Consider the following 18548-nt stretch of genomic DNA (forward strand, 5'->3'; position numbering starts at 1 on the left):
ATCGAGCCCCACATCAGGCTCTCTGCTCAGCAGAGAGACTGCTTCTCTCTCTCCCCCTCTCCCTGCCGCTCTGTTTACTTGTGCTCTCTCTCTAGCTCTCTGTCAAATAAACAAATAAAATATTAAAAAAAAAAAAAAAAAAAGACCCAGCAGGTTCAGGAAAAGTTCTTTACCTCCCCTATAACTGCTTAAAAAGAATTTAGGTAGAGGACCTGTTTCAGAAAGAGAGCTATCACCATAGATAACTACATTACGATTTGAACTAGGTAGGGTAGACAAGAAAGAAACTCGCAAGGTCTGTTTGGTCAAAGTCCTTTCTTCATCCATTGCTTTTGAGTGGCCCAGCAAACATGTTTCCCAAAGATTTACTCTTTTTTCATTCTTCTTGAGAATTGCATTCCTTCCCTTTGAAGTCCCAGACCCCTAATTCCTTCTCTTTAATTCAAGATGCCTTACTGCCTTTCTTTGTAAGTTTCACGTCTGTGTGGATTCCTTGTACATACACTATTACATTTTATTTTCTCTTGCTAGTCTGTCTCATGTCAATTTGATTCTTAGTCCAGCTAAAAGGGGACAGGACATTCTTGTTCCCCAAAAGGTCCTTGGGCTTCAGTTACTATCAGTAAAATGACAATGACAATAGTACCTAGCTCATTGGATTACAAGGAGGTTTCCACAGCTATGAAGCTTCATTTCAGAGGGAGAAATAAATAATAAATGAGTAAAAATAAACATTGATATATATAATGTCTTAGCTGATCACCTATTTAAAGGCCTTCTAAGAAGGTGGAGAATGATCAGGGGTTCTTTCAATGTACAGAAAGAAGAGAGCCCCTGGGGAAACAAACAGCATGTACAAAGGACCAGAAGAATTAAAGTAGCTGAAATGTTTGCACAACTGACATGTCGTATAACAGAAGCACAGCCAACGAAGGGAAGAAAAAACCTGAAGAAAGAAACCAGCTCATAAACCCTGAAAAAAAAGATTTTATTGCACTTAAGTTATAATGAGAAGAACTGAGACATGATAAGAGGACAAATAACGTGGTCCAGCTTTTGTTTTTAAAAAGAATACTCTAGAAAAGAAAGAAGGGAAGGAAGGAAAAAGAATGCTTTGGTTAATGTTTGCGGAAATGAAATATTCTGACAATCCTTTTCTAAAAAGCACCATCTCAAGGAGTTATTTACATTAAATATTTTCAGGGGAATTGTTTTTTTCTAGTTTGCAATTTCTCTTTTAAAATATTTGCATTAGGGGCACCTGAGTGGCTCAGTGGGGTAAAGCCTCTGTCTTCAGCTCAGGTCATGATTCCAGGGTCCTGGGATCCGAGCCCCGCATCACATCGGGCTCTCTGCTCCGCAGGGAGCCTGCTTCCTCCTCTCTCTCTGCCTGCTTCTCTGCCTACTTGTGATCTCTGTCTGTCAAATAAATAAATAAATAAATAAAATCTTTTAAAAATAAAATGAAACATTTGCATTAAACATTTAATTAATGATTCAAACCAAAAAAAAAAAAAAAAGAAATATTCATTTTCAGACATTAGTATAATGACACATAAGCACTTACTGGCAGATTATATCTTCTAAAAGCACCAATATAATCCCATCTCACATGTTCTTCTCATAATATGATGATGCTAGGTCCCTTTCCTTTGAATTGAGGTGGGCTTATGCATACAGCAGTAGTGAAACCATATGACTTCCAGGCTAAGTCATAAAAGGCAATAGAACTTTGCCTTTATCATTAGAACTCAGCCACCATGCTGTGAGGAAGCCAAGCAGCTACATAAATGAGCCACATGAAGGTGTTCCAGTCACTGACCAGTGGAGGTACCAGGTAACTGCCATAATCCTTCAGATGTATGACTGAATGACTGAGCTCTCATGATTCTAGCCTTCAGCCCTGAGCCACTCCAACGGATGCAGAGTAGAGCAGACAGAACCTATTCTTGCTGCCAAAATGCAGATTTGTGAGCAAATCAGATGTCATTGTTTTAGGTAACTAGATTTTGGGGTGGTTGGTTGCATAGTACTGGATAAATGGAACAATGGGTGTTAATATCATCTATGCTAATTGCCTACCCAATAGCCTCTCCTTACCTCTTAAAAGCAGAACCTCAATTTTCTTTGGAGCAGTAAAATAACCAGTCATATAAACCTATTTCCTGGGGCACCTGGGTGGCTCAGTGGGTTAAAGCCTCTGCCTTCGGCTCAGGTCATGATCCCAGGGTCCTGGGATCAAGCCCCGCATCGGGCTCTCTGCTCAGCAGGGAGCCTGCTTCCCCCCCCCTTCTCTCTCCGCCTGCCTCTCTGCCTACTTGTGATCTCTGTCAAATAAATAAATAAAAATCTTAAAAACAAACAAACAAACAAAAAACCTATTTCTCTAGATGTCTTTCAGCTAGTGGTTGACTTATGACTTCCTTCTGGCTAATGGAATATAAGTGGACATTTTCTATTTAAGGCTTCCATGAAAGCTATTGTATTCCTTACAAAAAGGGACTGATTCAGTTAGTAGGTATCTTATGCCTCCACCTTTCCCATCTTATTGCCCAGAATTTAAATGTAATACCGAGAGCCATTCTGATTTAATCACTTGCCCACTGAAGTCAGACCACCTGAGTCTGAGTCTATGTTACATCTCAACCTCAGCTTCCTCATTTGGAAAATTGGAATAATAATAGTCCCCGCATTACAGGGTTGTTTTGAGGAGAAATAAATGGGATTTAAGGGGTTTTACACATATTGTGTGCTGAATAAATATTAGCACAATGCACTGTAACTGACTCCGGTTAGTCATAATGATCTATTCCCTCTAAGTTGGTAAGCATAACCATATTTCCTTTCAGGACAGGACCTCTAGCCACTCTTAGGCTGTGTGGCTTTTTGGCTCAGGCCTCACGTCAGTCCCAGGTGATACACTGGACAAAGGCTTGAGATGTTCAACTCATCACATTTCCCAGGCCAGGCTAATTTATTTAATAGACAAGTGACCCAATCTAGGGCAAAAATGAGCAAGACTTTTGCTGAGACTTCCAAGACAGAGGCAGACACTCTCTTCTATGGCCTTAAGGCTGAGGAAATGTAAGGTCTGGAACTGCTGTAGCCATTTACCATTATAGGAAGAAAGTCTGTCTAAAAATAGTGTCATAAAAAAGGAGAAGAGCAGAGATGCTGGAAGAGAGAAATGGCTCTGACAGCATCACAGGTTAGCGTGCGTGACTTTCCCCTTCTTACTTCACCCAACAAGGGTTTGTTTGTTTTCAATCCAAATCAAGGAAAGAGTTCGGCCTCAGCTAATATTATTACAGATGAAAATTTTATTGAAAAGATGATATACATCAAGATTGAAAAACGTAACTGAGATGTGATATTTTAATTACTCAAAATTATGCCAAGCTGACAATTACTTTTTCAGTTTGCATGTTACCTCAGAAAATAGGAATAGAAGGGTTATCTTCTCAACCTAGTAAGAGACATATTTGAAAATCCTATAGCTAGTATTATATTAATGGTGAAAAACTAAACACATCACTACTAAAATGGTAAATAAAGTAAGGATGTCCACTCCCACCACTTCTATTCAACACCGTACTGAAGGTTCTAACAACATAATAAGTTGAAGAAAGAAATTAAAGTGAACAGATTGGAAAGGAAGACACAAATCTCTGTTTATTCATAGATGACCTGATCATCTATGTAAAAATCCTAAAGAAACTCCAAATAAGCTATAAGAATTAAAACTGAGTTTAGTAAGATTGCAAAGTCAATACACAAAAACCAATTATATTTCTATATATTTGTATGAGCAATCAGAATTGAAATTAAAAGTTACCATATATAATAGCATCAAAATCATGAAATGCTTAAGAATAAATTTGTTAAAAGATGCTCATGACTTATTCACTAAAAATTACTGTTGAGGAAAAATTAAAGAAGACCTAAATAAATGGAGAGATATATAATGTTCATAGATTAGAAGGCTCAGTATTGTCCAGAAATCACTTCTTGTCAAAATGATCTATAGATTCAAGACATTCTAGTCAAAATCCCAGCAGACTACTTTGTAGAAGTGGCCAGCTGATTTTAAAACTTATATGAAAATGCAAAAGATCTAGAGTTGCCGAAACAACTTAAGGAAAAAAGAACACAGAGAACATTTTGAGTTTTTCCTCAGGAGCTGATTCTAGGAGTATAGTTCTAGATAAAAGTCTGGAAATATCTGTAAGAAAAACCAATTTTTTTGCAGCTCAAAACCCTTTTATATTTGAAACATTTATAAAGTATATTAGTAGTTGTCATGCACTTAAGAAAAGCGTGAGTGACTCTATCCTTCAGACACCAAGTGAGAGTGAAATGGCATAGGTTGAGGGTATGGCATGTGATTACCTGCTAGTGAAATATATTATGAACTGAAGGAAAAAAATCTAACTTGCTAAATAAATTAAAATAGTTATAAAATTACTACCAAATAAAAAGATATTCCATTATATAAAAGATATTCTCCAAATATTTGATGATGATAATTATGGCTTAATAGAACAAAGAATAGTAATATCAATTTTTAGAAACTTGAGAATATGTACTAGACTGAGAATCTATGACCTAAAACTTTAGTCCTAGAGCTATCACTACCCAGCCTTTGGACAGGTAAATTTACCTCTCTAGGTCTTAGTACTGACATTTTCAAAAGGAGGTTATTGAGGGACATAATTTCTCAGGGCTCCTCCCAGATCTATACTAAAAACTTTGTTTAGACCTTTCTCTGTGTGTGTGTGTATGTGTGTTTCAGCATTCCTATACCTTGAGATGCTTCTGTTCATTTCTTCTCTATAGAATCCGTCTCCTTGTAATTTACATCTTTGTTAGAGAACGTTATTATGGGATTGTGGTTGTTTTGAAGGAATCAGGGGCTATAAAATGTTTTTTTCTTTCATCCAGGACCAGTAAAGCAGGCATTTAGCATGTCTGTACCAATGGTTATGGATATTTCTATTTTTTACAATTTATTTATTTGACAGAGATCACAAGTAGGCAGAGAGGCAGGCAGAGAGAGAGAGAGAGAGAGAGGAGGAAGCAGGCTTCCTGCAGAGCAGAGAGCCTGATGTGGGGCTGGATCCCAGGACCTGGGATCATGACCTGAGCAGAAGGCAGAGGCTTTAACCCACTGAGCCACCCAGGCGCCCCAGATATTTCCATTTTTAATTCTTTCTGCAGTCCTCCAAAATGTAGTCTTTGACACTTCACATGCATGAAATACGATCATAATTTTTCTCTACTGATTTCCAGAGCAAGCCAGAGTACTGGAGGATAGATAAGTAAACTAAGAGGTTCAATGTTCTAAACGGAAATAAATAGTTCAAGTGCACCAACTGATCTTTCTCTAGCTACATCTGAAAAGCTCCCTTTGATATTTTTATGTCTGATTCCTTACTTACTAGAAGTGCTATTGTGCCAGAAGGATTGTAGTCCAAAAAGAGCCCTGTTTAGGCTATCTCTTTTTAGTGCATAAAGACAGAATTCAAGAAGATAAGGAACATGAATGAAATTCTGCAGTCTTAAAAAGCATTTTGTCTTTTAGCTGTGGATAGCATGAGGTACCATTGCCTTATTCTGCCCAGTTGGTAGATCCTCCCATATAAGTCACCTCCATTATGTAGAGTTCCAGATGAAATCTCTTTTCTAAAAATCATACTCCTGGGTTCGTAATCTTTTGAGATTTTCTTTCTTTTTCTGTTCAACTTTACTCTGGAACTTACTATTGGTCCAAAAAGACCTGCTAATCGCTACTGGTATACGTGAGGCCATTCTGAGATACAAGTTCCATATAGTTAAAGAACATTGCAAGTGTGGTCTCATGTTCTACAATTACCTAAGCATAGGTCTAAAGAATTAGACTTAAACTTTGGGAACATTTTGACCATAGATCTAGCCAGAATCTAAATTCACTCCTTTAAACCTTTTATACCTCTCGACACAGGCTTTGACTCAAGTCTATTCCCTTGTGTCTCCCAAATGTTGCCCTTTGGAAACCTTTACCAGTTTGTCTTAATTTTCTTTTAACTGAGCCTCCATAACAATATGCAACTCCATTATTCTGCATGCTTTATATGTTTTTTTATAGTTCTTCCCATCCTTGATCTTTCCTAAAGCTGTTAACTCACATTGTATTCTCTTGAGTTTCTCTCTGAACCCTTAAACTTTTTTTTTTTTGAATGTTTAAACTTTGTATCTCACAGACTTTTTTAACTCAGACCCCCAATTTTAACCTACGGACTACAAAAACCCTTCATACTTGAAAAAAATGTGTGAATTTTGTTGACTTCAAATGGTTCACTCTAAATCTTTTACTATGTGGAACTGAAACTGTAAATAAATAAGTTATTTATACACAAATTCTCAATCATGTTTGCTTCCCATTGAAATTCCCCAAATTCAGACATTTTTTTAAAAGAGTGAGAAATAACTCCCACCTTCCTTTCATCATCCAATAATCAAGTAGTATCGAGTTTACTGACTGTACTTAGGGGTGGTTAGGCAGCACAAACGTGCCTTTGGCTACCAACCCGTCTTAGATGGCAGTAACATGGAGAAACATAAAATGAGAATCTGTAGAAAAATGTCTAAAATGAAAAGGCTCTCAAGAGTGAATTTTTCCAAAAAGGTAATATTTGTAATACTACTGTATCGATCTCACCAGGTCTCTATGAGAATGAATATTTGGTATATTTGAGTTGTTGCTGGAATCTAAACCAATTCCTGTACACTACATTTTCAAAGGTAATTCTGGCATGTTTAAGTGTATTTGGAATTCACAGAAATTATTTCATTAAAAAAGAATCCAAGTTGACATTCGTAGGCGCAATCTCACACTTGAGTAAAAACAAAGTCAGCTGTTGCCTGACTGCAATAGTACTTGTACTTGACACTTTCAAATGCTTGGCTTAAAACGCAGCAGTGTGCTGGCCAACAAAAAGCAAGAGAGCATGAAAAGCAGTGGGGAGATGAAATTGGGTAAGAGAAAGACATTTTCAGTACAACTGTTTTATTTTATAGTCTAAGACTATAAAAGCAACAAACTGTAAAACTTTATTAAACCACTTACCACTGAATTCTATAAAATTCTACAGTAAGTGTCATAATCTATCCTTTCCTCAAGATAAAATTGCCAGTTCTATATTTAAGTTAAAGAATCTACAATGTCAATGCAACAAAATCCTAGTTTGGGGACTTAATACATTTCACTATTTAGATTTCCATCATCCTCTTAATATAATACTGGTCTTTCTACAATTACGTTAAAGTCTACACTTGATATCTCCCTTTTCCCAAGTTTGGTTTACTTCCTTTGGCTGTTGTGAGGGAGCCGGGAGAGGTCTGCTTCTCTACATCAGCTTTCTCTCTATTCATTTCTGCTTCCTTTGTCTTCTTGATCTATGCCATCCATTTCAACTTCTGTACTTGCATTCTCTTTTCCACAACCCACCACCCTCTCAGAAAGCAATATATTTTGGGATTGCTTTGATTTCTTCTTAGGTTCTAGGTCTTAATCTCCTGGCTATATCCAACACTCAAATGCCCATTTATTTCTCACCCAGAGTGATGTAGAGATATCCTGAGTTATTCTCACACTGCTCAGAGAGACTGATATATATATATATATATATCCATATAGTTAAAGAACATTGCAAGTGTGGTCTCATGTTCTACAATTACCTAAGCATAGGTCTAAAGAATTAGACTTAAACTTTGGGAACATTTTGACCATAGATCTAGCCAGAATCTAAATTCACTCCTTTAAACCTTTTATACCTCTCGACACAGGCTTTGACTCAAGTCTATTCCCTTGTGTCTCCCAAATGTCTATATATATATAGACACAAAACAACCCACCCAAGTGTTTTTCTGAACAAAAACTACTTTTTCTGTAACTTCATTGACTTCCCCTCCCTCCACAGACAGAATTTATCATTCTCCCTGTTGTGTTTGCATATTACTAAAGAAAATGTCTATATTGGAGCACCTGGATGGCTCAGGCATTAAGCGTCTGCCTTTCGCTCAGGTCATGATCTCAGGGGTCCTGTAATCGAGCCCCGCATAGGGCTCCCTGCTGAGTGGGAAGCCTGCTTCTCCCTCTCCCGCTCCCCCAGTTTGTGTTCCCTCTCTTGCTGTGTCTCTGTCAAATAAATAAATAAAAATTTAAAAGAAATAAAAAATGAAACGTTTTAAAAAAGAAAATATCTATATTGAAGCTTTAAAGCTATGATTATTTTACTTGTCTGTCTTCCCCAGGAAATTGTCAGCGCTTTGAGAACAGCAACTATGATGGCTAATTTTGTGTCAGCTTGGCTGGGCCACATGCTGAGCAAATATTTGGTCAAAGATTATTCTGGGGTTCTGTATGAGATTAATATTTAAAGATTTTATTTATTTATTTGAGAGAGAGAGACAGAACGAGAGAGAGCGAGCATGAGAGGGGAGAGGTCAAGAGGGAGCCTGATGTGGGACTTGATCCCGGGACTCCAGGATCATGATGTGAGCCAACAGCAGTTTTTTAAACAACTGAGCCACGCATGCAACCCCCCCTTTTTTTTTAGATTTTTAAAATTTTATTATTTATTTAACAGAGAGATCACAGGTAAGTGGAGAGGCAGGCAGAGAGAGAGAAGCAGGCTCCTTGCTGAGCTGAGAGCCTGATTCGGGGCTCGATCCCAGGACCCTGAGACCATGACCTGAGCTGGAGGCAGAAGCTTAACCCACTCAGCCACCCAAGCACCCTGAGATTAATATTTAAATCAGAAGACAGAGTAAAGCAGATTGCCTTCTATCACGTGGGTGGGCTTCACCTAATTAGTTGAAGGCCTGACTGGAACAAAAAAGCTGACCCTTCCCCAAGTTCGAGAGAATTCTTCCTGCATGACTGCCTTCAAACTGGGACACTGTCCCTCTCCTACCTTCAGACTTGAACTGTCTGATTCTGAGATTAGTCCTCCTGAGTTTTGAGCCTGCTGACCTCTGGATTAGAAATCAACTCTCCTGGGTCTCCAGCTTACCAATTCATCCCACAGATCTTGAGACTTCTTAGCCTCCATAATAACATGAGTCAATTCCTTTCAATAAACTTTTCAATATGTACACATCCTATTCTATTACTTTGAAGAATCCTAATACAGAAACCATATCTTATGCATTTCTAATGGCCTAGAACTTGGCACAGTGCCTTACAACACGTGGATGCTTCTTTTAATGGTTTGTTGAATTAACTAGTATTTTAATTTAGTGCTTTAATGTTCTCCTAAATGTAAAACTTATATTTTATTAGTTATTTAGTTTTAAAAATAGGAAATGTTGGGCCCTATAAGGGCATAAGAAAGAGTGAGTTCCTTGCTTTTTTAAAAAAACTGCAGCTAAAATATTAGTCAATTAAAAAAAGGAGGAAACTGGGGTACCTGGGTAGTACAGTTGGTTCAGCATCCAATTCTTGGTTTCAGCTCAGGTGATGATCTCAGGGTCATAAGACCCTGGTTGAGCTCCATGCTCAGGGTGGAGTCTGCTTAAGTTTTTCTCTCCCTCACTCTGTAACCTCCCCCCCCAAAAAAAATATACATAAATCTTTTAAAAAATAATTTAAGGGGCACATGGGTGGCTCAGTGGGTTGAGCCTCTGCCTTCGGCTTAGGTCATGATCTCAGGGTCCTAGGATCAAGTCCCGCATCGGGCTCTCTGCTTGGCAGGGAGCCTTCTTCCTCCTCTCTCTGTCTCTGCTTGCCTTTCTGCCTACTTCTGATCTCTCTCTGTCAAATAAATAAATAAAATCTTTTAAAAATTTTTGAAAAAAAATTTAAAAAACAAAGGAAGAAGGAAAGTCCTAAACTAGACTAGAATTAAACTACTCTCTGTGTTTTATTGATCTAGTCATTAAATTTGATCACACATCCATTCTTTTATCAGTTTGGGTCTGAATTTTCTTCTTATGGACCATGAACTAACTTCTCCCATTTCTACCTGGCTCTGGCATTTCATCCCTCTTATCTTTCCCAGTGGCAACTACAGATTAATTTGCCTAATACATTTTTTTTAAATTTTATCCCAAAATTTTTGGCAGCTCTCCACCATCTATATCCTTCACTCTAGTGTTCAAAATAGCTCACAGTCTGATCACAACTCACCTTTTCATTAGACTCTGAAGCAAATCCTCCACCCTTCCTGCTCTATTGGTTAATACACAACTCTTCTATATACATTCAACTAAATTTAGTCCAGTTCTTAAAATGCCTTCCTCCAATCTTGGCAAGTCCAAATCTCTCAAGAAATAGTGGAGAAAGCACCAAGTCTGGATTTAGGAAACCTCGGGTCTAGTCTTTTCCAATAGCACCAGGGGACACTGTGTGACAGGGGACAACTGAGTCAAATCACTTCTCTGGAATCAGTTTCCTTATCTTTATGATAATGAGGAAAGACAAGAGGGTTCTTAGTTCTTTTTTAATTTAAAAAAAAAAAAAAAGTTATGTTTTCTTCATCTACCAGCACAGCTCCATCATTAACTCAATAGTTCTTGAGTATCTCTTATAACCAATGCAGACCTGCTCTATGAAACCTGAATAGCCCTCCACCACCCCTAACAGCTGGACTTGCTGACTCAAGTGCACTTATTTTCTATGCCATTAATTTGCCACGTATTATTTTTAGGCTTTATCATCTTAAATATAGTATTGTCCCCTTAAGAGCAGCGGCTTATGCTTCTGCATATATCCTTGACAAATAAAGTTCTCAAACTTTAAAAAGTATACTTGAGAAACTTATTAATAGCATTGATTCCCAAGCCTCTCATCTATCTCTTTCCAATTCTGATTCCATAATTGGTAATCTACATTCTAATAAGTACTCTTTCCTGTCCTGTGATTCTGATTCAGGTGGTCCAGTGACCACACTTTGAGAAAAAAGTGCTCTGTTGTGTATCATAGTTTTTCTTGTCTGCACTTAGCATGGGTTCAAAAACTTTTTTTTTAATGTGTTTCAATTCAGAAGGATAGGTATGCTTGCATTGAGAAAATTCTTTTTTTAAAGATTTATTTGAGAGAAGGGGGAGTACATGCGTGCTAGTGGAGGGAGGGACAAAGGGAGAGAGGAATCCTTGAGCAGACTCTCCGCTGAGCCGGGAGCTCAACACAGGTTCGATCCCAGGACCCTGAGAACACGACCTCAACAAACTGAGCTCTGAATTGAGAAAATACTTAAATAGAAAATAGCTCAGGAGGGATGGGTAACTCTAAAATATTCTGCACACATTATTAAAGATATTACCCAGGAGGAAAGTAAAGAGAAACATGCATAGGGACTTAAAGAGACTGCATGAGGTGCTACTGGACAGATCAGCTACAGATGACAAAGACCCAGGCTGAACCCCTTAACAATGGTGAAGGGAAGTCTAAATGTCAGGATGAGCTGATACTCCCACAAGGGACTGTTTAGCTAAAGTCAGAGAAAAGTGTTCAGATTTCTTTGTAGCGTATATGGAGATAGAAAGCAAAATCTTCAAAAATCTCATTTTGTGCTCATTCTTTGGTCCAAGCAAAGCAATTTTATTATTTTTTTCTTTTTTTTTCCCAGTGATCCAAAATTCATTGTTTATGCACCACACCCAGCAAGCAAAGCAATTTTAAACAAGAAAGAACAAAACAAACATCATAAGGAGGGGAGTTAAAGAAAAAGAAGGAATAATAACTTTTGAGGGGATTAATAGCTCTAATTCTAGAGTCATTTATGGATTTAGGGTTCACTGTCAATAATCTTTGAGGAAATATTTTAAATAAGAGAAATACCAAGAATTCGGAAGTGAGATATATCCTTAATTTGAAAAATGGAAAAAATGGATTCTGAAAACTACAGATTTGAGCTCGAGTTTTAGAACAGATTATTAAAAAGCTTGTTAACACTTAGAGAGAGAAGAGATGAAAACTTTGAGCTACTTTATGTATGCCAAGGATAGAAATGCCAACCCTGGGGGGCACCAGAGTGGCTCAGTCAGTTAAGCATTGGACTCCGGATTTTTGGCTCAGGTCATGATCTCCGGGACCTGAGATAGAGCCCCATATTGGGCTCCTTGCTCAGCAGGGAGTCTGCTCAAGATTCTCTCTCCCTCTGTCCCTCCCTCCCTCTCTTAAATAAATCAGTAAGTCTGAAAGAAAGAAAGAAAGAAAGAAAGAAAGAAAGAAAGAAAGAAAGAAAGAAAGAAAGAAAGAAAGAAAGAAAAGAAAAGAAAGAAATGCCAAACAGTTTTCTTTTTATGACAGATTGGGCTATGCCATAGAAGTTGCCACTAAAGACTTCAGCAAGGTATTTGACAAACTAATAATTAACTTTTGAGTAATAGTTTCTTTTTTTTAAAGTTGTTCTATTAGGTCAATTCATACTTAGTTGACTCATTTTTTTCAGACATGATTAATGGAGTGAGGGCTCTAGGGCTTTTTTGGTGATTTGCATTCATTCAACAAATATTTATTGAACAGTTTACCATATGCCAGGAATTGCTGTAGGTAGTGGAATTCCACTGGTGTATAAATCAAAGTCCCTGATCTCCAGGAATTTTAGTAGAGGGACACATAATAAACAAGTAAACAGATATGTTCTATGTCAGGCAATGGTAAGAGAAAGTTTAAAAAAAAAAAAAAAAGAGGTTAAAGGAAAAAAAAAGAGCAATGGCAAATGGATATTTCTTTTAAAGGCTGGCCAAAAGGGCTGATAGAATCTGGTGATAACTAAGCAAAACCTGAAAGAAGTGATGGAATCAGCTGTGTAATTATGCAGTGGAAGAATATTCCAGATAGCAGGACAGCAAGCATACAGGTCTTAAGATGGGAACATACTTGGTCAAGAGGCCCAATGGTAGGCAGAATAATAGTATCCCAAAGCTGTCCATGTCCCGATTTCTGGAACTTGTGACACTTCTATATTTCAGACAAAATAACTTTGCATATGGAATTAAAGTTCCAGACTTTAAAATAAATAGATTATCTTGGACTGTCAAGGTGGGTCTCACATAATATCATGAACCTGAAAGGCAGAGAACTTCCTGGCTATAGAAAGAGATATTTGGCAGAAAAGTAAACTAGAAAGTCTCCAAGTATGAAAAGAATACTATACACTGTTGCTGGCTCAGAGATGTAAAGTCCCCTGAGCAAGGACCAGAAAGAGCCCTCTGGAAGCTAAGGGCAAGCCCTAGCTAACAGACCGCAAGGAAAAAAGGGACCTCAGTCCTACAAACATAGCTCAAAATTCTGCCAACAACCAGAGAAAACAGCTAAACCAACCCCATTTCTGACCTGTAGAACTGTGAGATAATAAATTTGTACTGTCTTAAAGTGCTAAATTTGTGGCAATTTGTGGTCATTTGCTTTGACAGCAATACAAAACTAATTTAGACTACACTGGATTGAAATAGGTAGGAAGGGGCGCCTGGGTGGCTCAATTAGTTGTGTGTCCGAATCTTGATCCTGGCTAAGGTCACCATCTCTGGGGGTGTGAGTGTAGGTCCCACACTTGGCTCTAGGCTGGGCCTGGAGCCTACTTAAAAAAGAAAAAAAAAAAAAAAAGAAGAAGAAGAAGAAGAAGAAGAAGACCAGAAACAGGTAGGGAGTACAATAGGAGATGAAACAGGAGAGGTAGAGGATGGATTACAGGAAGAAGGGAAACAAGAGGGTAGATATTGTGGGGCCTTCTAGACCACTGTAAGGCCTTTGTCTTTAATCACGGATGAAATGGGAGCCAGTGGGAGCTGGGGGTAGGCATAACATAATCAAACTTACATTATAGAAGGATCACTCTGAACTACTTTGCATAAGGGTATTGCAATAATTCACACAACAGTATAAACTAGGGAAATCATAAAGGTGATAAAAATAGTCAGATTCTGGGTCTGTTAGGTTGAAGCATATAAACTTGCCATTTGAGTGGTTCAAAAACAGTCCAAAATCAAAGGGTGAGTCAAGAGGATTTGTTCATGGATGGCCTAAGGGGTACTGGAGAAAGAAAGGAGTCCTTGTTGACTCCAAAATCTTTGACCTAAACCAAGGGTACAAGAGTTGTATTGAGATAAACAGTGCAGGAGGGGCAAGTTTATTGAGGGCTGAGGCGCAAGGGCAAGCAAGGATTCATCTTGGGACATGTTATGTACATGAAACACCTATCAGACTCCAAGAAGAGATGTTCATTAAGCTGTTAGTTATACAAGTCTGCTGTCTGAGCTGGAACTATTAATTAGGGAGTCCTCTCACAACAATGGTGTTCAAAGCCATGAGATCAAGGGTTCAAACATGCAGGAAATGAGTGTAAAGAAAGAAGAGTGGTGCTTCCTGGCTTACTCCTTTTTAAAAGTCTTCCCTGGGTCATTTTTCTTCTGACTTGTAAATACAAATACATGAATAATTTCACAATCTGGAATATTTTTTATTTTAAAAAATATTTTATTTTATTTTATTTATTTATTTGACAGAGGGACCACAAGTAGGCAGAAAGGCAGACAAAGAGAGAGGGGGAAGCAGGCTTCTGGCTGAGCAGAGAGCCTGATGTGGGGCTCAATCCCAGGACCCAGAGATCATGACCTGAGCTGAAGGCAGCGGCTTAACCCACTGAGCCATCCAGGTGCCCCTGCAATATTTTTTAAATATTTAGTTATGTATTTAATAAATTATCTGCTGAAAGGACCCAGGCTGTCCCAAAATGTGCCACAATGGCATATCGATTATTTTGAACTAAAGTTATTTAAGAAATATCCAGTGCAAGATGAACACTCTGACCCTCCTGTGTCTCCTGAAAGCGGGAAATAAATCTTCCAAGTGAAAGGTATCCTCCCTGTACCAAGAGGTAAAGAGACATCTTTATCACCAAAGATAGGGAATTCAGGAAAAGAAGCCTATATAAACAAACCTTGCTACTCTTACTAATTTACTAATGGGACCAAATTCTATTTAGAATTCCTTACTAATTGAAGCTTCTGAACGTACATTTACTTTGTCCTGTCAACTACTCACAGACTTATGTTTCTTTGTCCAAAAAATATAGAAGCTTGGTCTTGACATGCCTTGGTTATTTCTTTAGGTCTCAGTTTTATTATTGGGCCTCTGTGCGCACATTATTAAACTTTGTTTTTTTTCTCCTATTAATCTGTCTCATGTCAATTTAATTTTTAGACCAGCTAGACGAAAATTGAAGGGTCAACTTAATTTTTCCCTCTCCAACACTGCTTTAAAAATAATAAAATTGAATAATATCTGTACTATTGAAGAAAATTCAAAATAAAGAGCCATCACTTAATTTCAGGACTTCTGTATTAAACACAGATCATAGTCAAAAAACCCTACTGAAATTAGCATAAACTACACACCCATATCAAAAGACAAGTGAATTATATTCCCTCAATAGCTGTTGCTCTGAGACATTTTCACATCCTATAATTATTTACATTTTTATATAACGTTCGTGCTGAATATCTGGTGAGAAGTATTATTCTTTCATTTCAGTTCCTCAACACTATGAGAATTCAGTATTTACATGCTGCAGTTATAAGCAAAAGCAAAACAAAAATTACCAACCTACCAACTTTGTTCTACTGTTTGCTTCCTTCCACACCTATTGCCCTCATTGTGTTTCAGTTGTTGCTCATGATATATACAGAAGTCACAGCTAGTTTATTGTTCTCTCCAACTTTCCTTCTGAGGAAAAAAAAAAAAGTATTTGTGAGCACTTTAGTATAAACACACACACACATAATATATAGTACATGTTACCTATACATATTTTATATATATATGTGTGTCACAAATCTCTGTCATGAATCTCTCTCATTCTCTCACTCCCTCTCAAAGAAAGATAAAGCTTTTATTTATATATGATATTATAAACATTTATATATATATGTATTCATACATACAAAGTTTTTTTTTTTATCACCAAAAAAGTTCCTGAAACGTTCCTACCAGGTAGAGAAAAAACTGACCTGCTACAATTATCTCCCTAAAGCACTCCTGTGAGCACAATTACAAAGTGTTTTTGCCAACCACATCACAAACAATTATTAATGTACTAACTTTAGTTCCATGTTTTGAGCTGCTCCTGGTCCAGGTGTGGAGTGGGAACATGTTCTTTATGGAAACATCTCATTGGATCATCTGCTGACAAAGCATATTTTTAAAGCGTACCCATAATCACTCTAATTAGGCCATCAAATGTCAGGACTTGCTGTGTGAATTTGATTAATTCTAGCCATCTCTGTGGTGCAACCGAGGAGTGACCCCACCTTAGAAACAATTTCCTTATGCTATGCCCTTTCCCCTTCTACCTGTCCATACTGAAAAATTGTAAGGAAGGTTTGCAATGCTGCCCTTATAGGTCTGTGAAACTTCCTTTCAGCTGGGACCCCAATCACATCCAAACCCTTTTATATGCCTTCCATACTATTGCCTTTTTACCTTTTGGAGACACTGAATTTAGAAACATAACTTGGAATATGTAATATGTAAGGTAGATTGTTTACATATCTCTAACTTCCACTAGATTGTGAGTAACTTATTTGCCCTATTTTGGTTCTCTCTAATGGACACAGTGTTCTCAACGCTCTAGCACAAATATTTGACAAAGTTATACAGAAGAGGGCATGTGAACACATCTGATCCTCCCTCCCCCATTCTTCCCCTTCTTCACCACAAAACAACTGATGGAAAAGAACAAAGAAAATAAAAAACACGGGGATTTGTTTTCTTAATGAAAACATGCCTTATGTTGTTCACGAAGGGAACTTTTTAAATCTTAATTAACATCGTGCCTTTGAGGAAATACTATTGAATGGAGGTCACTGTGATGGTTATTCTTGGGTCTTGACTTGGCCAGACCATGGTGCCAATTGTTGGGTCCAACAGTAGACTAAATGTTGCTGGAAAGGTATTTTGTAGATGTGATTAATATTTACAATCTGTGGGGGCGCCTGGGTGGGTCAGTGGGTTAAAGCCTCTGCCTTCGGCTCAAGGCATGGTACCAGGGTCCTGGGATCAAGCCCCGCATCGGGCTTTCTGTGCAGCAGGGAACCTGCTTCCCCCTCTCTCTCTGCCTGCCTCTCTGCCTACTTGTGATCTCTGTCTGTCAAATAAATAAAATCTTAAAAAAAAAAATTTAAATCAGCGAACTTTAAGTAAAGGAGATTACTCTAAATAATGTGGGTGGGCCTTAATCAGTTGAAGGCCTTATGAACAAAAGTTGAGGTTTCCGGGAATAGCATAAATACTATTTCCTCAAGATCATAACAGAAAACCTACCAATAGATTTTGGACTCACGACTGCAACCTCAACTCTTGCTTGAATTTTCAGCCTGCCAACTGGCTGCTCTACAGATTTCAGACTTACCAGCACCCACTATAGCATGAACCAATTCCTTAAAATAAATCTCTCTCTCCATAACGCATCTTATTGTTTCTGTTTCTCTGGAGAACCCTGACTAACAATGCATTTCAAAGTAGTTCTTTCTTTTATAATACTTCTGAACCTTTTGCTAATTGCATATACCATATTCTTAATTTTGTTACATGGAATAAGAGTCAGTGTTTATATACTACTTACTAATAGAAGTCAGTTTCTCTGTTAGTACAAAGAACAAAAGAGTTGTGAAAGGAACTAAACAACAATGGCACATGTCCTGCCAACCAGGGAAATTTTACACCAGAGGTTTCAAATATAAAGCTCTATTTGAGCCCAGATTGTGCCGCCTATCTAAATATTATACCCTATTCCCTAAGCTCGGAACATTTTCTTAAACTGTTTTATACAAATCAACAAATCTTAAGCAATTACCAATAAAGAGTCTGAGTAGTTTGATAGAAACATTTTCTTCTAAAAAAGATGTGCCACTTTTGGGGCATGGCTGGGGCAGGGAAGGAGGGTTTCAACAATTAATGCAACTTAAAATAGGGGGTTAGTGTGCCCAGTTTCCATTGCCTCATTCATCAGGAGAGTTTGTGTTGTGACTCTTGGAAGTCAGTTTTATTGCATGATGTAATGGAGAAAATAATGAAGATTACAAATTTTCTTTATGCTTATGTTTTCTTAACCACTGCCAGTTTATGGACATTTAAGAAGTTGAAGCAAAAAATGTAGATTTAGTTTCTTTTAATTTAGCCAGATGGTTAGGTCCTAGAAATTTCTGAAGAAATTTATTAAAATGTTTTTAGAATTAAAAAGTCTTAGATCCCACTTGGTAGACCTCCAATGGCCCTCAGAGGCTGCACACTTTTCCTCAACGTTACCTAACGGAACTCTCTCTGTCCACTATAAAAGCAAGGGTTTGGTATTTCAATTTAAACTTGACGTGTGGATTGAGACGATGGTATTTGAAACTGTTCTGTTTACAATGCTGAACTTCTCTGAGCTCAAAGGAATAACAGATTTTAAAGAGTTACACAGTTATTTAGTGGAAAATAAGTCCTGATTATGAAAGCAATTCATAGATTTTGGTGACTGAGTGAGTCGTGTTCTCTATGACTCTGGGATACCACCACAAGATAT

The 18548-nt window shown here is 37.7% G+C and overlaps 1 long non-coding RNA gene across 4 annotated transcripts in view; it reads right to left on the minus strand.

Annotated features, from left to right (window-relative positions):
* LOC309870175 overlaps positions 1 to 18548 on the minus strand; it is a 102231-nt gene that overhangs the window by 78094 nt on the left and 5589 nt on the right. For all 4 annotated transcript variants that reach the window (XR_014314528.1, XR_014314529.1, XR_014314530.1 and 1 more), the window contains exons 2-3: positions 16085 to 16165; positions 15594 to 15709 (exon numbers count right to left, since the gene is read on the minus strand). This is a non-coding gene — a long non-coding RNA (uncharacterized lncRNA). The remainder of the gene's footprint in view (positions 1 to 15593; positions 15710 to 16084; positions 16166 to 18548) is intronic.

This window comes from Mustela nivalis (genome assembly GCF_964662115.1).
Source record: "Mustela nivalis genome assembly, chromosome: 1".
NCBI classification, from domain to species: domain Eukaryota; kingdom Metazoa; phylum Chordata; class Mammalia; order Carnivora; family Mustelidae; genus Mustela; species Mustela nivalis.